The sequence below is a fragment of the Cervus elaphus genome, chromosome 13 (genome assembly GCF_910594005.1).
Source record: "Cervus elaphus chromosome 13, mCerEla1.1, whole genome shotgun sequence".
NCBI lineage: Eukaryota > Metazoa > Chordata > Mammalia > Artiodactyla > Cervidae > Cervus > Cervus elaphus.
In genome coordinates, this window is record NC_057827.1 from 50,649,978 (window position 1) to 50,672,172 (window position 22,195).

The 22,195-nt window shown below is 40.8% G+C and overlaps 1 long non-coding RNA gene across 1 annotated transcript; it reads right to left on the minus strand.

Moving 5' to 3' along the window:
• Nucleotides 1-20,927: 20,927 nt before the first annotated feature.
• On the minus strand, nucleotides 20,928-21,739 carry LOC122706964. The gene is made up of 2 exons (XR_006344521.1): nucleotides 21,520-21,739; nucleotides 20,928-21,234 (listed from the first exon to the last, which is right to left on the minus strand). It is a non-coding gene; the product is annotated as an uncharacterized LOC122706964 (long non-coding RNA).
• Nucleotides 21,740-22,195: the final 456 nt, after the last annotated feature.

A 22,195-nucleotide genomic window follows, 5' to 3' on the forward strand; every position in this document is an offset into this window, starting at 1 on the left:
TATCTTTTTTTTTTTTATAACCTTCCCATAGATGACCCATATAAGTCTATAGATCAACTTGACTTACACTTAAAAAAAGAAAAGGTAACTGGGAGTTTAACTTAATATTTTATATGACTGTTGCATAGTAGAAAGTGTTTTATTAAGACAGTTACAAATAACAATATTCTGAAGTTATTAGACCGGGAGACTGCCATTTGAGTATATTTGCTTTATAAGTTAGGAACAAATCTGTCTTTTTAATCTGCAGACCATGATAAGAATTTTAGTGTCTAAGTTAAGGTGATTTATTATATTACACAAAAAACTATAGATGAGGTCTTCTTCCTTAAAAATGATAGAGCAATGATTTTATTAAAGTCCTGGAGCCCTATTCAGGAAATTTCCAAATTCTGTAGTACAACTCTGTGCCTTTGAAATGTGGGAGACATCTCACCACACTTTTTCAGGGTATAATTTACCCTGAATAATGTATGAGTTGTGTAATAGCTCTGCAATGTACTCTCATCTGCGCTGAATGCTGGCTTCTCTAGTATTGCATCTCCTGCTTTCAATTCCCATGCCATGTGTTTACTATATTGGATCCCTGATGGTGAGTAGACAAGGTGAGGCGGGGTGGAAATGTTGGAGAACTGAAAGTCCTTGGCAACCCAGCAAATAGTTTCTATACACTAAACTTTTTTAGTGTGGTTTGGTTTTGGAAGTGTGACTTTTGTATAGAGCTTTCCTCTAGGGTTTCTGAACCTGGGATGTTTTTACCATTAGGAAATTAGTGGGTAGCCAATGCATATTAATTTTACTGGAGGAGTGTCAGAGGGAGAGAGGAGGGAGAAAGTTAAGCCATTTAACTGGAAAGTAATTTATTTTTATTATTATTATTTTTAAAAAATGTTTATTGACTTATTTATTACTCGGTTGCATTGGGTCTTAGTTGCGGCATGTTGTGGTGCTTGGACTTCTCTAGTTGTGGCTGGCAGACTCAGTAGTTGTGGCATGTGGGCTTAGTTGCCCTGTGGCAGGTGCAATCTTAGTTCCCTGACCTGGGGTCAAACCTGCATCCCCTGGACTAGAAGGCAAATCAGGGAAGTCCCCTGGAAAGCAATTTAGACATGAAAAGATACAGCAAAGTCATGGAATAGAACTTGAAAAATTCACACGAATCTTTACAGTAAAACATAAGACTTTGGAGACATCTCTCCCTGTGGGGTGGCTGCTCTGGGATGTGCCATAGACCCACAGGGGTTAGCACCTAGCCTCCTCTGTTGCTGGGCACTGGGAGACGCAGCAGCCTCCAGTAGCGCAGGGATGCAGCATCCGAGGCTCCCTTCATAGTGGGTGTCCGTGAGCCCATTTTACAGATGGGGAAACTTGGGTCCAGAAAGGTTAGATGGCCCACAGAGGCTTCACACTTAAGGGAGGAGCCATAAAACAAACCCTGGCAACCAGAGGAATTTGAGAAACACTGTTTCTGGAATACCTTAAAATGAAAATAGCTATACAGTCAGATATAAAAGGCTGAAGTTCCTCTTGTTTGAGTTTTGTTTGTTTTTTTTAATTTTGATGTAATGCACATTTGACTAACCTGATGAGTAATTCATTTCTCAAAGTCCTTTCAACATTATGTGTATTTTTATTTGATGTTTTAAGTGCCATCTTCATATCTACTTGGATCCATCCTGTGCTATATAAACTATGTGGAATAATAAAAACACATAAGTGCTTACTCAGGTGTCAAGACCGCTTCTAAACGGTCTACATGTATTAGCTCTTTAATTATGACAACCACCCCATAAAATTATTATGATTAACACGCCCATTTTATAGATGGGAAAACAGAAGCAGAGGGAGATGAGGTAATTTGGTTAAAGTCACATCAATTAAGCGGTTGAACAATCTGACTCCAGGGCATCTGCTTTTCCCTCCGACTTTAAACCATGTTAGGGAGGACAGATACTGAGGCCCTGCCCTCTTCAGAGGAGTTGCCTGTCAGCAGCCTGCAGGTTTTGGGGAGATCTGTGCCCCAGAAACACAGTCTCATGGCACCCAGAAATAATATGGTTTCTTGAGGAACTCCATGTTTTATCTTCTGTGTGGAATACCCTAGACTCAAAGTAAGCATCTCAATTTTGTTTTAAAATAAGGAAGACTAAAGGATAAAATTCAACCTTAAAACCTAGTCATTTTCCTCACTATGCTCTAGGGCTGTACCTTCTTTGGAGCCATAACTTTTATTTTCTGGAGATTAAGTCTCTCTCAGATTTATCCCTGGAAGTTTACAGGAAAACGGAAGGACCCTCTGAGAGGAAATGGCTCTTGTGACCTAATTCTCTAAACAGGACAAGGCTTTCAAGAGTAATTTCTGCCATTCAGCTCTCCTGTGATCCACAAGCAATAAATGACAGTCTTTTTAAAATGGCAATGGCTTATCGAATTCTTGGGCGTCAGGCAAAGAACTTGAGCGATTTCTCTACACTTGTAATGTCAAGAGGAGTCATACTTGGAGACCTCTGTTATAAAAGAGGAATTGTTTATGGCTATTGAAAAATCCCGGTGGAACTGTCCATCACACTTTATGAAATGTGCGAGTTACGTAGGTATCAGCTTTCTGGATCTCATTTTCTTTCCAGAGCATTCAGAATCAAACGCTTTGCTGACTGGCTGCTTTCATACTGATAGACACAGAGCTGTTTCCCTTTTCTTCCTTTCCTGTTTTTGTTGACACTTTCCACATACTTTTTTTCATCTCCTGTTCTGAGATCATACTCTAACTCACAGCTTCTCAAAGTGGGGTGTATAGTCCACCTGGGTCAGAATAGGCTTGAATGCTTATTAAAAACGCATATTTCAGGCCATTCCTCAATTGTACTAAAGCACATTCTCTAGGCAGCACCCAAGGACTCTGCATTTCAATAAGCGCCTGAGAGATTCCTATCTACACTGAAACAAAGACCATCTAGTCCAGTGAGTTTCCAGTTTAATTATGGAAGGCTTATTACAACAGATTTCTAGGGCCTGGTCTGGCGTTTCTGATTCAGGAGGTCCTGGGTGGGGACTGAGCACTTGCATTTCTGTGGAGTTTCTGGGGGTGCTAGTGCTGCTGGTTTGGAAACCCCACTTTGTGAACTCCAGAGGTTGAGAAGCTGTAGTCTAATCTCTGAATCTTTTGATAAAACTTGCTCTCACATGTTAAATATGAAGCATTTTGGTTGTAGAAATTAAAATGTTAACCAAACCCCCGAAATGTCTGTCTCTACCTCTGTGGGGACCATTCCTCACTTTCCACATGTGCCTGTTCCTCCCAGCTGATCCTTCAGAGGGTGACTCCCACCTGCTTAGGAAGGCCTGAGTCACACAACTGTGTCATCTCTCCGGCCCCTCTCCAGTACCTGCTTTTCATTTGTTCAAGGACACCGCCTCCTTTCTCCATGGGTATACAGTTTGTGCTTGAGGGAAGATGTTTCATCTTTCCTACTGTACAGTTAACTCCTTAAATACAAAGTCTGTGCCCTTCCTTATTTTGTTTTGCTTCACAGGGGGTGCTTTCTTGACACGCAACAGATGTTTGATTAATGAATGAATGTTTCAGTGGGAGAACGATACATTTAATTCCTTTAAGTTAGAGCCAGAATGGTTTATGTTTTATATTTTCCACTTGAAGGATCTGTCTTCACAACGATGACAGTTATTCTTTAATTTAACTCAGAAGGTAGGTCGTGTTTGGGATAAGCATCTTTATAGTAAGATATTAAAATTCAAGGAACACTTTAGTAAGGTGCTGAGGCTTTTTTTACTGGTTTCCTAGAAATAATCCTCTACTCTGGCTACAGAAACTGCGGTTCCTGGACCAACAGCATCGGTCTCACCTGGGAATGTATTAGAAACCCAGGATCTTGGGGTTCACCCCAGAATCAGAATCTATAGGTGTTTTGTCTATGCATTCAAATTTGAGAAGACAAGTCAGTGCTGGAATTTTTGTTATTGGTGATTGTAAGTTTGTTTAAAAAGCTTTTTTTTTTTTTTTTTTTAAACTAGATGCCCTTGTGGTAACTGGGAACTCTGCTGTGGGTTTGTAACCATCATCAAAGGTTCTTATTAAATGGACTTCATGTTGTGCTAGATACTATTAAACAAAGGTAATGAATCTGAGATTTACCACAAAATGACACATCATTGATGTGGGTAAGCACCTATTGAGACACAATTAAACACATGACCCATATAGATGCAACATCAATTCAACATGAGTGAATTTGGTTTTGAAGTTTTTGTAATTATTCACCCCCTATTAGCCAATGTCTTTGATTTGAGAGTTTTCAGAGCAAGCTTTTTTTTTTTTTTAGCTATTTGGATATAGAGATTTGGTATTAAACAGTCAGCTGCCATAATAATAAAGGCATCTTCTCTTTGACTTTCATTTATAGTATAACTCGTGTAAATGAGTCAGGCATCAAAGGCATAAAAACAGTCTTAAATAAATTGTCAAAAGTAAGGAAAAGTGTTTAGGTCCTTTGTATTAAAATGTTTACTCATAATTTAGGGTTCAAAGTTTGTCATTATTATCCAAATACAAAAACATTCATTTAGCTTATTTGAGATTACTAGACTTACAATATTGATTTTCCTGCTCCCTCGTGAATAGATTGTGCAATATTTAATGTGCAAGGCTTCTGTGGGATATGAACTTCCTTGGTTAACAAGATCTCTTTCCTTTTATGACAGTTGTGATTCTCAAAAGATGCTCGTTAGTAAGGTCAGAGCTGCTCTGAAAACATGCTCAGTGATGGATGAGCAGATCAGCAAGGCTATTGAAGGAGTTTCTGAGCTTTATATGTCTTGTTCATTACTGTGCTCTTTTTCATTTCTCTGGGAGGTTTTGTGTGACATAATTTAACAAAGAACAGTGTCATCAAAAAGCTATTTAGGATATGGGTTACAATGCTGGTTGTAAACATTCTGCCCTCCCAGGCCTGAGAATATTAGAACAAGGGAATATAGCAGTTAATTATAAAAATATCTTTTTCCATTTTACATATTATAGTATTTGGATGAATTATTTCTTTACCATTGAAGACTTTACTTTTAAAGTCTACTTACTAGTTATATCATCACTGTTAAACTTCTAGCACATAAATAATTAATATATTATTCATAAAAATTTTGTTTCACTGATGTTGTTTTTATTGGAGACTGTGGGGTTGAAAACACCCAGTGGGTGATACTATTTCAAAATACAGTATGACCATGGTCATTATGAGCAGAACGTGATAATACCCATCTCTTCTTAATGGGAGAATTAAAACATCTCCAAATCCCATATGTGCTTTTCTCAGTTACATGAAAATCAGCATTGTAAACAGTCAAGTCTCTTGTAAGCTATATTTCCCCATGGGGAACCCTGCTTTCTCTCTCTGCTTCCTCTCCTCAACATAAAAAAAATTAGTCCTGAATTCAGTAGTAGACAGCATAGCATAGAAAAGGCATTTGATACATCGTTATAGAAATAAGTAACTTAATATTGGGGGGGAAATTTGACCTCTCAAAAGAAAAAAATGGAATTTAAAACATGAACATAGATGTCAGTAAATTCACAGCAAAAAGTCAGAACTTACTGCCAGGATATAGAAGGTAGTCATGTATGTTTCATATCAGTAATAGTGATGAGCATTTCACACTAATATTAATGTGGTTTAATATTCATAATAATAAACTTCTGCATAAATACATATAAGTTCCTTGATCTCACCCTGTGTCAATTTTCTAAATCAAAGCAAATTTGAAGTAAGATACATTTGTTCCCAGAGATGAAATAATTTAAAAGACTAGGGCAGTTTTTTTTTTTCTGAAGTGCATATCTGGACTAAGGTTTAGAATTGCATGTCTGGAAATACTATTCATAATCTGCTTTTCTCTCCTTTTCTTTCCTTTTTGCACGTATTTATTTTGGCCAGCTGGCGAGACAGATCTTTTTCAAGGGCTCAGCCTTCCAGTCTGAGTGTGATTCTCCAAAACCAATCTTTGGATCAAATTCCCGTCTTACTCGCTCTGGTGTCTGAACAGTGTTGATGTCACGGGGGCATGGCGATCTAGTTGTCTGTCCCAAATGCCTGGTGATGTGCCAAGTAAAGAGCTTAGCTAAGAAGCCACAGGCTACCCTGCCTCATGAGGGGAAAGAGGTTGCAGTACAGTCCTTGGGCAACCTGTCTCACTTTTGTGACTCCTATGTCAGCTGATTACTATGAAAGTGGACACAGGGGTCCCCGGAAGAAAAAATGGTTCCCTTTCCTAGCATGGTTGTCACCTTGTCTGGTTTTGTCCATCCATCTATGGGCTCACAAAAGGTTAGTTCAGGGAGGCAGGGCTGGAAAGTTATTCTTGCTCTGGCTTTGTTATTTCCCCATGGCATTGGTTCTGGGGGAAATGTAAAATTTGGTTCCATTAAAGGTGGAATTTGTTCTAATGAGGTTTCAAGATTTGGGGCTAACTTTGGGCCCTGTTCATCCTAGTCAGTCTTAGAGATGACCCTCCTTCTCAGAGATTCTGAAATTCCAGACCTAGGCATCCCCTGAGAAAGCCAGGTGGGATCCACTGCCTGGGAAGCAATGCCCCCTTGGAGTTGGAGAGGCTGAATGTGGGGCTTCTCACTTCTGTGTCAACTGTAGCTTTGGAACACGAGCCACAGGAGGTTTACCAGGTTCTGTAGATAACATCATGGACCTGAATTCGAGCAAACTCTGGGAGATAGTAGAGGACAGAGGAGCCTGGTGGGCCACAGTCCATGGGGTTGCAGAGTTGGACACAACTTAGTGATTGAACTACACAAATACCTCACTCTCTTGTAATCTTGAATGTGGGGATCTCAGGTAATGTGGTCATAAAATATTCTACTATCAAATCCCTTGAGCACCTTGCTCTCCTTCCTTCCATTGTGGTCCTTTACAGACTAAATGACCACTTTCATCTTTCCCTACTTGAGATAGATGAGGTATCATGGTTAGTAGAAAGGCATTGGATCTGGTTGTCAGAACTAGGTTTTCTAGTCTCGTCCCTACCAGTTGTGTCAGCTCGGCTGCTCTGAGCTTGTTTTTAGGATTGGGTCTTCAAGTCCCGTCTAGCCTTTGAAGGTCTATGGATTTGACGAGAATAGAATTACCTGCTCAGCCTACCCAACTGGGTTGTTGTGGGAATTAAAGGAGATCATATTTATGAAACCACTTTGTAAATCCTCTACAAAAGATTAAGGAATGTGATACTATTAATTCCTTCTGAAGAATCAAAATAGCTTGCAATTTATTTCTAATCTTCAGGACTGTGTATATATCTTTTGTATTGTCTTTAATGATGTGCACCATAATGCAAGACAAATGAACAGACTAATCTCTTTCCCCCTAGATGTTACTCCAAGTCATTCTAAAGCAAGAGGTTGGAGGGAGGAACTTTTTTTTGAAAACAGAGGTCAAATTAATCCCAGGTACACAGGGTTCTGGATTTTTTTTCCTACTCCTTTCAAAGTTCTGAGAAGCAGGTGAGTTTACTGTTTCACTCCAGAGAGCTTAAACAGAGCTGGGGACTCAACATAGTATCTCCCCTAGGTGGGGAGAAAAGTGCTGTAGTTCAGGACAACCCATAACTGGGGGCCAGTGCGTGGCAATGGCAGGAAGTACACATCAGAGACCCCAGAAAAATAATGATATGGTTTGTACCTGACTGTCACTGTTGAGACACAGCACCGTTAAACTAGGTCATCTCTCCAGTTGTGATAGTAAAAGAATATTTCCCATTGTTCCAACTCACAGGGTGGTGTAGAAGCTAAAATACCCCCAAGTATTTTATATATCTCTAGCTTATCTATCTGTCCCTATAATTGGATGCAGCTTTAGAGTACTATAGAAAAAATGAGAGTCCTCTTTAAGGGTACTGAACTGAATTCTTCATGCACAGTGGTTCTCTTTCCAGTTAGCCTGTATGCTCTTTGAGGACAGAACTATGTCTTAGGCTCTTTTCATATTATCTCCCGTACTTTAACAGCGTCAGACCCAACCCTTGATCTATAGCAGGTACTTGATAACTTCTATAGATGAAGAGATGGATGCTCAGACAGAGAGGGAGGAGCCTTGGGATAGGAGGCCCCGTTCTTACTCCTACCTTCCTTTATGTCCTTTAGTTTTAAGCATATGGTTAAAGTTAAAGCTTAACCTTGGTAAGGTTAAGCACTGTCCTTCCAACTACTAATGAAACCTGGTAAGGTGTGCAAAGTGCTCCAGGCAGGTGAATCCCAAAGACATTGCCTACCTTCTGCCCACTCTTCCATGTGGTGAATTCCAGATCACTTCAAGATGCTAGCCTATTAGAAGGAGGAGTCATCAAAAGTGACTTTTAAAAAATCAGGCTTCTGGAGAGTGGTGCAGATCAAAGGAAGGGGACCAGCAGTGTTTATAATGGTATTGAAATTTAATTTCAATGCTGACCTTTTATTTGACATTTTAGATGATGCTATGGATATGCTCAGTTATTTGTTCTTAACATATTTTCCATCTTTTGAGGGCACTAATCTACTTATATTCAAAGTCAGTAAAAGAATAAAGTAAACTTTGGGCTTAAAAATACCTTTTGGAAAAAAGAGTTCATTCACAATAGCAACAAAATATGCAATGCATATGAATTATCTTAAGCAATATTCAAGACTATGAAAAGGCATAAAACTACAAAGAGGCAAAAGAAAATATGGGAAAGAAAAATCATGTTCCTAGATGAGAAGAGTTCTGTGTGTATGTGCACACGTGCTAATTTCCCCAAATATATGAAGTTACAAATTCTATTAGGACTTAATAACACACATCTAAAGTTCATCTGGGACTTCCCTGGTGGCGATGATAAAGAATCTGCCTGCAATGCAGGAGACCAGGGTTTGATCCCTGGGTCAGGAAGATCCCCTAGAGAAGGGAATGGCAACCCTGTCCAATATTCTGGCCTGGAGAATTCCATGGACAGAGGAGACTGGTGGGCTACAATCCATGGGGTCGCAAAGAGTCAGACACAGAGGAAAACAACAGAATGGTAAAGACTAAAGAGCTCTTCAAGAAAATTGGAGATATCTAGGGAACATTTCATGCACAATAAAGGATATAAATGGGCACAATAAAGGATATAAATGGCAAGGACCTAACAGAAGCAGAAGAGATTAAGAAGAGGGCAAGAATACCCAGAAGAACTATACAAAAAAGGTCTTAATGACCTGGATAACCATGATGGTGTGGTCATTCACCTAGAGCCAGACATTGTGGAGTGTGAAGTCAGCTGGGCCTGAGGAAGCATTACTACGAACAAACTAGTGGAGGTGATGGAATTCCAACAGAGCTATTTCAAATCCTAAAAGATAATTCTATTAAAATGCTGCACTCAATATGCCAGCATATTTAGAGAAAACAACAGTGGCCACAGAACTGGAAAAGGTCAGTTTTCATTCCAATTCCAAAGAAGGGCAATACCAAAGAATGTTCTAACTACTGTACAATTGCCCTCATTTCATATGCTAGCAAGGTAATGCTCAAAATCCTTCAAGCTAGACTTCAACGGTATGTGAACCAGATGTACAAGCTGGATTTAGAAAAGGCAGAGGAACCAGAGATCAAATTGCTAACATCTCTTGGATCATAGAGAAAGCAAGGAAATTCCAGAAAATCATCTACTTCTGCTTCATTGACTATGCTAAAGCCTTTGACTGTGTGAATTACAACAAGCTGTGGAAAATTCTTAAAGAGATGGGAATAACAGACTACCTTACCTGTCTCTTGACAAACCTGTATGCAGGTCAAGAAGTAGCAGAACTAAACATGTAACAATAGACTGGTTCCAAACTGGGAAAGGAATATGTCAATCCTGTATATTGTCACCCTGCTTATTTAACTTATATGTAAAGTACATCATGTGAAATGCCCAGTCTGGATGAACCACAAGCTGGAATCAAGATTGCCAGGAGAAATATCAACAACCCCAGATATGTAGATGATACTACTCTAATGTAAGAAAGTGAAGAACTAAAGAGCTTCTTGAAGAGGGTGAAAGAGGAGAATTAAAAAGCTGGCTTAAAACTCAACATTCAAAAAAGCTAAGATCATGGCATCTGGTCCCATCACTTCGTGGCAAATAGATGGGGAAACAGTGGAAACAGTCAAAGACTTTATTTTCTTGGGCTCCAAAATCACTGTGGATGGTGACTGCAGCCATGAAATTAAAAGACGCTTGCTCCTTGGAAGAAAAGCTATGACAAATCTAGACAGCATATTAAAAAGCAGAGACATTGCTTTGTCAACAGAGGTTGTTATAGTCAAAGCTGTGGTTTTTCCAGTATGGATATGAGAGTTGGACCATAAAGAAGGCTGTTTGCCAAAGAATTGATGCTTTTGAACTGTGCTGTTGGATAAGACTCTTGAGAGTTCCTTAGACAGCAAGGAGATCAAATTAGTTAATCCTGAAGGACATCAACCCTGAATATTCATTGGAAGGACTCATGCTGAAGCTGAAGCTCCAATACTTTGGCCCCCTGATTCGAAGAGCTGACTCACTGGAAAAAAAAAAAAAAAACCCTGATGCTAGGAAAGACTGAGGGCAGGAGGAGAAGGGGAGACAGAGGATGAGATGGTTGGATGGCATGGCCAACTCAATGGACATGAGTTTAAGCAAACTCCAGAAAATAGTGAAGGACAGGGAAGCCTGGCATGCTGCAGTTCATGGAATTGCAGAGTCATACATGACTTAGTGACTGAACAACAAAGTTCATCTGGAAGAATAAATTGATCACGTTGGTGGAAGTTTGAAAACTTGAAAAGACTAAAATCTATGAGGCTGTGGAGCAATGGAAACTCTTATACACTACTAGTAGCAAAGTAAATCTGTTACCACTCTGGAGAGCAGCATGAGGACACTCAATATAAAGTTGAAGAGTATAAATCCCCAAGAAATCCTCAAGAAATACCACATATATATCTGTAACAGGACAAGAATGTTCATAGCAAAAGAAACCACATAAAACTTCATTCAAAAAATAATGGGTAAATAATTTAAATGATACATCCCATTCATACCATGGAGTATTTGGAAATAATGAAAATGAAAGACTACAGCCACACATATCAGTTGCACAAACTTCACCAACATATTGTTGAATGCTATCAATGTTAAACAAGTTTATACATGGGTATACATAGTAAGGATATATGCCTTATATAGATATAAATATTCTATATGCCTTCTAAAGTGAAGTGAAGTGAAAGTTGTTCAGTCATGTCCGACTCTTTGCGACCCCATGGACTATACAGCCCATGGAATTCTCTAGGCCAGAATACTGGAGTTGTTAGCCTTTCCCTCCTCCAGGGGATCTTCCCAACCCAGGGATCAAACCCAGGTCTCCCACATTGCAGGTGGATTCTTACCAGCTGAGCCACAAGGGAAGCCCAAGAATACTGGAGTGAGTAGCCTATCCCTTCTCTAGAGGATCTTCCCAACCGAGGAATCAAACCGGGGTCTCTTTATCAACTGAGCTATGAGGGAAGCCCATATGCCTTCTAAAATGGCTTAAAATTTCCTAATGCCTTGAAAAATGTTGAAGGATAAACAGGCAGAACTAGCACAAATTTTATTGGAACAAAACAAACTGATCATGAGGCCCTCACCACACTATATCTGACATTACGAGGTGTTATACAATGCTAAACTAAAATAGGAAAAATAGAAAAGGACAACTAGAAAGTCCTCATACTGGTTTATCTATTAAAAAAAATGAGTGCATAATTAAATAGGGGAAACAGTGAAAAGAGAATGAACTTTTTACCAAACAGTGCGGGACATCGAGACTGCTTGCAAAACACACAAGGACAAACGACTACTTTACCACCACATGCCAAAATAAATTCCAAATAGATTAAAAAAAATTGAAAATTCAAACGTAAATTCATAAAAAGAGTATAAAGTTTTGAATATTTATGTAATTTTGAGTGTGCTAGATTTTCTAAATCTGACAAGTCCAGAAATCATGAAAGAGAAAGATGGATAGATATGCCCATGTGAAAATTTAAACTGTATATAAAAAATACTATAAAAATGATAAAATAGAACATATTAAAATATATTTGTAAAATACATAAATATTTGTTAAACATAAAATGAGCCCCATCCCCCATAAAAAAACCCCAAACATATGAATTTTAAAATGGGCAAAGAATATAACTCAAAAGGAAGAAAATGCATGAATAATATGCATTATAAATAAATACTCAAATAATAAAATTAATATTACTATCTAGTATTCAAGAAAATGGCCACTTTCATTCATTGTGTGAGGGCAGTTAAATTGGTCTAAATTTTCGGGATTATTTATTATTATTATATCAAAGCCCTTTAAAATATGCCTATCCTTTGAGCTAGAAATTAGACTTTTATAAATGTGTCAGAAATGATTAGAAATGTAAGCAGATATTTAGACAGCATACCCATAAACATTCTACTTTTAAAATGAAAAAATAGGAAACATTTTAAATCTATAAAAGCATATAGATTAAATGAATTATCGTCTATACAATCAAATGTTATTTCTCTATTAAAAACTATATCATAGCTTAATTTCATAACTATCTGTAAGAATATATACAACATCATATTAATAATAGTCATCATCAATGGTGGGTTTAAGGGATTAAGTGGTTTTCTTTACATTTCTTAAATTTTTTTTCTACATTTTTATAGAAAAAAGATGTACTTTCTTCATTTCTGAAAAGAGAGAACAAATTACATTGAATTTTTAAGTCTCTTCAAAATTTTGAAACTATAAAGCAATTCTGAAATTAAAAGCAAATGTTCATAAACTGCAGCAGGAGTCATAGAAGCATTTTCTATAAATAGAGGTTATTCTTTTTGATTGCAACTAACAGGTCCTGGGTAGATTTCATGGAGTTATGACCATCATTCCCATTTCATATTTTAAAATGTGTAAAATAAAGTATGTTGAGCTTATCACATATTTAATGCCTCATAATAGACTCTCAATATCTATGGGCTATTACTATTATTTTTACATAGTAAGGAAAATACTCCTGTAGAAAAAGATGTTTTCACCAGTTTTCAGGAATGAGGGTGTGCATTAACAACTTTATAAATTACTTGAGGAAATTAAGAATACTTGCCTGGGGACCGTGGGCTATGAAAGAAGCTCCCCCCTCCCAGAGGCGAGGAGAGACTGGGGCAGCCAGAAGGCCTTCCTGGAGGACAGGCCTCTTGTTGGTAAGGCTGGCTGAGAACCATTTCTACATAATAATTATTCACTGTGCCGGCCCTACCCCTCCTTCCAGCCGATGGACGTTCCTAATTATGATTGACATAAGCTATTATTCAAGAGCTTTTACCAACCTACAGAAAGTTGGTAGCCTGAAACGGTGTTCTGGGCAGTACAAAAAAAAATTTAGGACTGAAAGCTGATGAACCATCTTCTTGCTTGTATATACTATTGAATATTATTGTAACAGGAATGACTGTAAAGTTTCATAATAAACCTGGCCCTGTATTCAAGTTTTCTTGGCTACTAAAATAAATATTAATTTTCCTGAAGTAATCATCAAACCTCTCTTGCTAAGGAATCTTTGGTGACTTCTCATCACTTTGTACAGAAAATCTGACTCCTTGACTTGGGGCACTCAGCCCTCCATTTCCTGACAATCCCACTTTTCTGACCACAATTTCCTCTATTTCCTTTCCTGTACACTACTGCCCAGACAATGGAACTACCTGCTTTTATTTTTAAGCATGTGCACCCTTTCCCTTCTTAATACCATCACTCAGGTTATTTGTCTTTGAGAATATGTTCTGCATTGCCTTTGCACACCCTAATTTCACCTCAACCCTTAGCTCCTATACAACATCTTTCCAAATTCTTCCAGCACAGAAATCATCTCTCTCTACCACCTGGCCTGTTCAGACTTTATCTGTGACTATATAATGACCCATTTCTAATCTGTATGATGGAGATTTGTGTGCTTATAGCAGTGATTAGTGAAAGCTTTTAGATGGCAAAACTAAAGTCTAATTATTTTTGTTTTACAAAGCACTTAACCCAGTGCCTTGAAATATAAACATTTGTTGAGTGAATGAATGAAATGCCTAAACATGGCCCAAAAGGCACTATATGTAGCAGAGGTAACAACCTGGTGATTAACAGGATAGCACGTACTTTTGGTCCTGGTCTCCACCGCTGTTGTGGGCTTCTACTTAGGTTCCCTTACGGTCTCACAGCAGGGCTTCCCAGTTGGTGCTAGTGGCAAAGAACCCACCTGCCAATGCAGGAGATGTTAGAGACAGGGGTCCGATCCCTGGGTTGGGAAGATCCCCTGGAGGAAGGCATGGCAATCCACTCCAGTATTCTTGCCTGGAGAATCCTATGGACAGAGGAGACTGGCAGACTACAGTCCATAGGATTACAAAGAGTCAGACAACTGAAGCGACTTAGCGCACACACAGAGTCCCACAGTCAGTTCTGGGGGTCCTTGGGTACTGTGTCAGGGGGATTCATGAACAAACTTAGGTGACTGTTATTTCAGTGGCTGCCATCTATTTCTCTAAAGCTCTGCCTTTGGTAACTTCTCTGCCAGAAGCTTCTGTTGCTGACTGAAGCTCTTTGGGGGAACCTCACCAATGCAGGCCCTGCAATGAGTCTCCATAATGTATCTCATCGTGGGCTTGACCGCAGCCAGGGCTGGCCTTCTCCTCTTCTCTACCCCAGCAACATGGTATCCCACCTGACGGCTCCTTTCATTTATCCTTTATTATTATTATTTATCCTTCTCTTTTTATTATGAGATTTTTTTTGTGCTCACAGTAAGGAGTCTGAAAAATAGAAAATCCATCAGTCATCTATTTCACTAATCCCTGCAGCATTTTAGAAACAAGTGGAGAATTCTACAATGTGCAGTTTCATTGAAAAATGTCTGAGGAAGGAGGTTTACTATAAACCATGCAAAGTGTGGCCGTCCTCTCCATGACGAAAACACCGACAGGGCCATCACGGGCCTCCACTGTGGTTTAACCTGTTGTTTCGTGTCTCTCCTGCACTGTCGATGGCCACCTTCGGCACATTTTGGAAACCATGCCTTCAGGGCAGGCCCACAACTTCACTGAGCTGAATATAGGCCTTGTCTTCTTCAACACCGCAGTGGAGAAGTAACGAGCTATCATGGTGGTTGGGGGGTGATGGTAATGGGGAGACAGGAGTCTGCCCTCTGCAGGTCGGTCACCACCAAAAGGCTTCGTTCTCCTCTACGACAGACAGTGGATCTTTTACCGTTTGCACTTCATCTCCTTTGAGCTGCTGCCCTCTCTCCTACGCTGGCAAGTGTATGTGTTTGGCAGGGAGGTTGGCAAGCATTTCACAAGACAGTAAAGGTTAAGGTACGGTGGAGGTTGTTTAGTGCAGAATTGTAAATATTTGGTAAGGGTTTGTGGAGCTGCTTCTTTTGATACCTCTAATCCACCGAGACAGAAATAACTTCAAAGCCATGCCTGGTCTGACTTGGTCCTCAACCAAAGGAAAAGATCAGCTACTGCTTAAGTATGTTTTCACTCACAGCCAGGCAGCCTGCCTTAGCAGGCGTCCTGGAGGATGAATCATCAGTTAATTGTCTCTGGGCACTTGTACCTCAACAGGGCAGGAGTGGAGCTGCATGAACAAATGTGAAGGAGCCTTTAGTTTACACCGTTCCATGCCATCAACAGCTGAACAAGAAGTGAGGTTTGCAGTCTGTTCAGAAGGGCGGGCTGAGCCAGCTCCCCTGCCCAGAGCGCGGCAGGCTTCACTCGGTGTGGCTGAAGTGACTGGAGAGCAGGGAGGTCACTCTACCTTTTGGGCTTCTCCAGAGATTTCAGAACCTCGGGATGTCTAAATATTCCTGTGAGATATGGGTGTCTGAGGATGAGAGGAGAGGAGAGGGAATGGGAAGCTATCCTACAAGTGGGTTTTGGGAGTTGTGCTATGTATTTTTTCCATATTTTAAATTTCTGTAAGCAACTACTGTGGAATCAAGCTCCTTTATTTTCTTCCATCTCCAAATTTTACCCTCATTTTCATCTTATAGAGTCTTATTTGTTCCCCAAAGCAACATCACCAACAGTCAGGAGTGAAAAGAACACATATTGCCATCTCTAGGGAGAAAATGGAATACATGACCGTGTCTGACTAGTGAACACTCAAAAGTGATCAGAGACATTTTTACCTCTTCTACTCTTCCCAACATCACCTAACAATTTAACTCCTATTATTACTGCTAATCTCTGTAGCCAATACAAGGGTGTGTGCATGCTAAGTTGCTCCAGTCATGTCCAACTCTTTGAGACCCCATGGATTCTAGCTCACCAGGCTCCTCTGTCCATGGGATTCTCCAGACAAGAATACTGGAGTGGGTTCCCATTTCCTCCTCCAGGGAATCTTCCCCACCCAGGAATCGAGCCTGCATGTTATGTCTCCTGCATTGGCAGGCTGGTTCTTTACCACTAGCACAACCTGGGAAGCCCGTCCAGAAGAAGTACCCGACACTAGGTACTTCTTACCATGTATTCTTGATGACAAGCAAGTATAAATTCTAATCTATCATGTTTTATGTCTTAATTGTTAACATCAGATAACTTGGCAGCTAAAAAGGCTTTAGAAACTTTGGAAGCTCGTGGGTTGAGGTGAGCTTTCTTCCCCAGGCAGTGCTTCCTGGATCTGAAGTTGAAGTTTGAGGCCTGACTGCAGCCTCCCAGCCACTTTCCGAGAAGAACCATTACTTGGGGGACTCTCACAGTTACTCAGTGGAAAGAGCACTGAGCCTGCACTGGAGCTCACAGGAGACAGTGGGAAGCGTGAAATTATGGATGTTGGTGCAAGAAATGTTTCATCAAGGAGGATGGGACCAGGTTTATATCTCTGAGTTTAAGAAGGAAAAGATCTGATGTCAGTTTGTGTGATTTAACAAAAGAGGCAAATGGGTCAAATCTGGTATAATCAATGTATGCTAGGAGTTTGAGTTCAGAGCATAAAATCATCAGTCAGATTGCTCCAAAAGGACTTCATGAATTAAAAATTAGACTTGAGCTGATTTTCGAAGGATGTATCTGGGGAATACAGTCTGGGAAATATATATATGTCTGTGGGGGTGGCACAGAGTAGCCAGCTGTTCACCAACTGCGTGTCCTCTTGTTTCCGGACATGCTACTGGATTATATCAGATGCTGTTATGTGACTCAGTTCTGCTCTGTGCTCCTCCATGCCTGACCTGTAATAACCTCCACTCATGAATCTCCCTGTTCTCTCTTCCTCTGGAATCACCCTAGAAACCACGTGTAAAGGGTTGTAGGGCCACAAGATGGAAAGATCCCAAATCCCGGAATTATCACCTGGAGGAGAATCACCTGCCAAGTAGGAATACATGTTTTGGATTTTAACTGAGCAAGGAATAAAGTTCTCTTGTATTAAGCCACTGACATTTTGTTTTATCTATGACAGCGAACCGTGTTATCTAGAAGTGAAAGACACATTTGTAGGGCAAGAAACAGATGCAAAAGTCCAGCAAGAAGGTCTGGAAATGGCAGAAATAGCAAAGGGTGAAAAAGTGAGTGGTGGCCAGTTTATGGAGGACTTTATTTCCAAGAGGAAGTGCTTGCATTTTCATAACATTATTCTTCAAGTTTGTATTTTCACATTAAAAAAAAAACACTTTACCTTATTTAATTTTTCCTTACAATAGCCCTAAAAGTGAACGTCTTAGTCACTCAGTTGTGTCTAGGTGTAGCCCACCAGGCTCCTCTGTCCATGGACTTCTCCAGGCAAGAATAACTGGAGTGGGTAGCCATCCCCTTCTCCAGGAGATCTTCCCAACCAAGGGATCGAGCCTGGGTCTCCTGAATTGTAGGCAGGTTCTTTACCATCTGAGCCACCAGGGAAGCCCAGAGTAGCCCTCTGAAGCCTATATTAATATCACATTTTATAGATGATGAAATTTAGGCTTAAAGCAATTAAAGTTACAAAAGTTATTCAAGCATAGAACTAAGATCGGAAGCGTGGTGATTGATTCCAAGGCCGCACTCTTTCTGTAACAGGCTTGATTCACACGGCCAATCAAACTTCAGAAACTGCCGAAAGCAGTTGATGTGCTCAAGACAGCATCTAAGGATTTTTGTTTCCAAAGCAGCTGTTAGGATGAATTAACAGAGGAGTGATTCCAATTAGTGAACTTCTGAGTTCAGCCAGGGGCAAAGAAATATGAAGCTGGAATGAAGATGATGGCAGATGAGAAGGAAGGGAAGGTCAGGGTGAAGCTTTAGAGGGAAAAATCCATTTGCAGGACCTGGTGCCTGGGTGTGAGAGACAGGTGGGATTCGACACCGTCCTCTTGATATTCAGGTGTATCTTGGCATGTGTGTCAAATGGAGGGAAGGCCCTGGAGGAGTGAATTTGCATAGGGACGTTAATGTTTCTTGGGAGGAGGACACCTGTGCTCCTTTGGGTGATGGAGGAGGGGCATTTATTCCATTCCCAGGCTGTGGTCTATATCCCAGGTGGAGGGAGAGGCAGAAAGTAGAAGCAGTGACGATGTTTTCATGAAAGATTTTGTGAAATGAGGGGCACAAGTCAGGCAGTTTCTTTTTTTTCTCCCAATAAGGCATTTTATTCAAGACAGGCTAAGGATTAACAAGGATTAACACTGGTGCTGCTTTGCTAAAATTCTTGAGTTCTTGATTTGAGTCCTCTTCTTTTTTTTCTTCATGAGTCTGGCTAAAGGGTTATCAATATTGTTTATCTTTTCAAAGAACCGGGTTTTAGTTCTGTTGATTTTTGCTATAAATGCATATTTTTGGTCTCTATTTCATTTATTACTGCTCTTATCTTTACGATTTCTTTCCTTCTTACTTCAGCTTTTGTTTGCTCTTCTTTCTCCAGTTGCTTGAGGTGTAAGGTCAGGCTGCTTCAAGGCCCAAGAAACAAAGTGGGACAGGGAGCTGGCATGAGTGGACCTCTGGCATTTTGTTGTAGAACCAGCATGGTTCAGACCTGAGAGGGCTGGGTGGGAGGGTGGGGGGCCGGTGGTGGAATGTGCGTCTTTTAGTAGCTGGTGTGTTTTGCAGATTTGGGAGCCTGGGGATAGTCCTGGGACAAGAACACCACCCTCTCAGAAAGTGCCAGTAGTGGGGTAGGATCTGCACTCACGTGGAGGGAACAGGTGCAGACTTCCCATCTCCAAGAGAGAGGAGCCCAGGGCATCTCAGGAGCACCTGGTTGGGGTGAGGGGCCGTCCCTGCAGGTGGGGACAATGGGCAAGCGAACTCTGAGTGATTGCTATTGATGTGGTTCTTACCAAAGATTGGTGAGCCCTGGGGACATGTTGGGTCTCACTGGGACCCACACTGAGAATAGTAATGTATAATTTAACGAGGAGGCACCTTAGTGCAGGAGATAGGATCATTTAAAGATTGAGACCAGAACAACAAAAATGAGCTTATTCATACAAATGTAACTTAATCCTTACCTTTTTTAAGCTTCTTATTGTGCCTTGTTACTTGATGGGACTTGGTCTGGCAGCGTTCTGGGTGTTTAAGAGGTTATATTTTCAGAAAATAAGGACTTTTTTTTTTCCTACTTGAATGTTTCAAAATGCTTTCACGGTATGCGAAGAAAGCCACTTGATTAAAGCGTTTGCAGTTTACATTAAATCCTTTTCTTCTTTGCAAAGAATTCAAGGTCCTGGCACAAACTAAAAGGGTTAAACTACACCTGGCCCTTTCATTGTGCTGTTTCACAAGCAACGAATATTCTGAGTAAAGTCCAAAATGTGAGTCTTCATGCGAGTATTTGGTAATTTCTGCCCTCCGCACTTCTCTGCACCGTGTCCCACTCCATGCATCTCACGATGCAAACATGTTACTCATTTATTAAGCACTGCGTGGTGATGAAGCAAATTAGTGCTTTTGTCATACCTCCATTAGTAGAAGAAGGAGAAAACCTGTAGAGACTAAACTTTGGCTCATTCATCTGTTCTTCGTTACCTCCCCTGTTCCTGCAAAACCCAGGGACCAGAAGCTGCCTGTAAAGCTTCTGCACTCTTCTGCTCCTGGGCGGGGGTGTTTGAGATGCAAATAGAAGGGGCTGGTTCTTTAAACACACGAAAGCCGTATATACATCGAGTGAAGATGAGCCCATCCTAAGCCACACGCTATTATTTTTCTTGCTTTGAGTGTCATTACCGCAGGCTTCTGCCTCGCTCCCATTTGTCATCCTCAAATAAACAGCTCCCACGGGAGACGGAAGCGGGGCGGCACCCTCCCCCCACCCCCCCACGCCCTTGCAGCTCGGCTTATTTTGACAGATTGCTCCATTAAAGCAAGTCTGTTTGCTTAAAAACAGACAGCCAGGCTTCCTTCCATAAACGCCAGCGAGAGAGGGACAGAGCTGTCCCTTGTTCTCAGCCCGGCTACTCTGCGCATTGTTTCAGGCTGGAGGCTGGAGGCTGGGTGACCGACGCGGCCGCCTTTCGCAGGAGTCCTTCCTGGCCGCTGCCCGGCGGGGGGGGGGGGGGGGGGGGGGGCGGGGGGGGTTGCCTCATCCCGGCTCCACAGCAGGGGCCAATGTTATTTTTTTGGCAGGGATGCAAAGCAAACGGAGATGCGGAAGGAAAAGTTTGGCAGAGCATGTTACACAGGTCCAGTTCAACAACTGCCTGATCAGAATTTATGTTTTGCTCATTCGTTTTATCTTTCACAATATGCTTTAAGGCAGCGTTAGCCCAAGTCATTCACTCATTCATCAAGTCATTCTGGAGTGCTTACCCGGTGTGCGAGGCACCAGATTCGACAGTGAGGAAATGGCACGGGAAGAAGCCAGATAAAAATCTTCACTCTTTAAAAATACATTTTAAAAATTTTATTTTTATTTTTGTCTGTGCTTGGTCTTCCTTGCTACCTGAGGGCTTTCTCTGGTTGCAGGGAGCCAGGCTCTCTGTTGTGGCGCAGGGGCTTCTCAATGCGGATGCTTTTGTTGACAGCAAGCAGGCTCTAAGCCAGGCAGGCTTCAGTAGCTGTGGCTCACCAGCTTAGTTGCTCTGAAGCCTGTGGAATCTTTCCCAACCAGGGATCAAACCTGTGTCCCCTGCATGGGCAGGCAGATTCTTAACCACTGGACCACCAGGGAAATCCAAAAATCATGGCTGTTTTGGAAGCAATATTCTGTTGCAAGAGGCAGAAAAAAAAAAGCATATTTGGCACAATGTGGTTAAACATAAAATTACAGGTTTCCACATATTTCATAAATCGAGTTTGAAATAACTAACAATAGCATATGATTTTACAGTTTATAATTTTTTTTGCATGTCAGGTTAAATCATAGGCAATTTCATAAGTTTAAACTTCCATGTCATCTCATCTGATTTTGATAACTCTGTGGTATTATTCTTAATCTTATTTACAAATGATGAAAGCGTGGATTATGTAAGCCAGAGATCATAGACTCACCTCAAACTCGGGTCTCAGGCAGAACAGCAAGGAGAGCAAAACCAAAACCATGGATCCAGTGAGTTGCCATTATTTAAAATAACACTGGAAAAACAAAAACTCAAGGTTAATGGTTGTTCTGGCAGCTCTCGTGTGGAGAGGGATTCAAGGGGTTTCATAAATGTCGCTGTTGTCACTTTCCCCCAGTCCTTTCAAACTTTGCCTCTTAAAGTGACACATGCTCAAGGAAACCCTGGGACTGGAATGTGGCACAGCAGTGTGGAGCCAGCATACACGTCCTGGCTGACAGGGAGATGTGGTCAAAAGACCACAATGTTTAAAATCCCCATACCAGACTCTGAGTTAAATCTGTGACTAACGCCGGAGACTATGGTTAATGAGAGAGAACTTGGGGTGATCTGGGTGCTGCCAACTCTAGAAATGAGAAACCAAAAGTTCCCTTCTTATTCCAGGCAAAGTTCTGCACTGTGGAGAAACTGCTGGGAGTAGAATCCAAACTATGAATAGAAATAATGAAGAAAAAGGAGTGAGAAGTTCTGATGAAAACGGGAGAGGGGAAACAGAGAAAGTATGTCTCAGAAAGCTCAAGGTTGTATATTGATATTTATCTCTTCAAAAATAACACCAGAGGGAATCCTAGCGCTATGAAATTAGAAAAGCTATCCATTCAACCCTC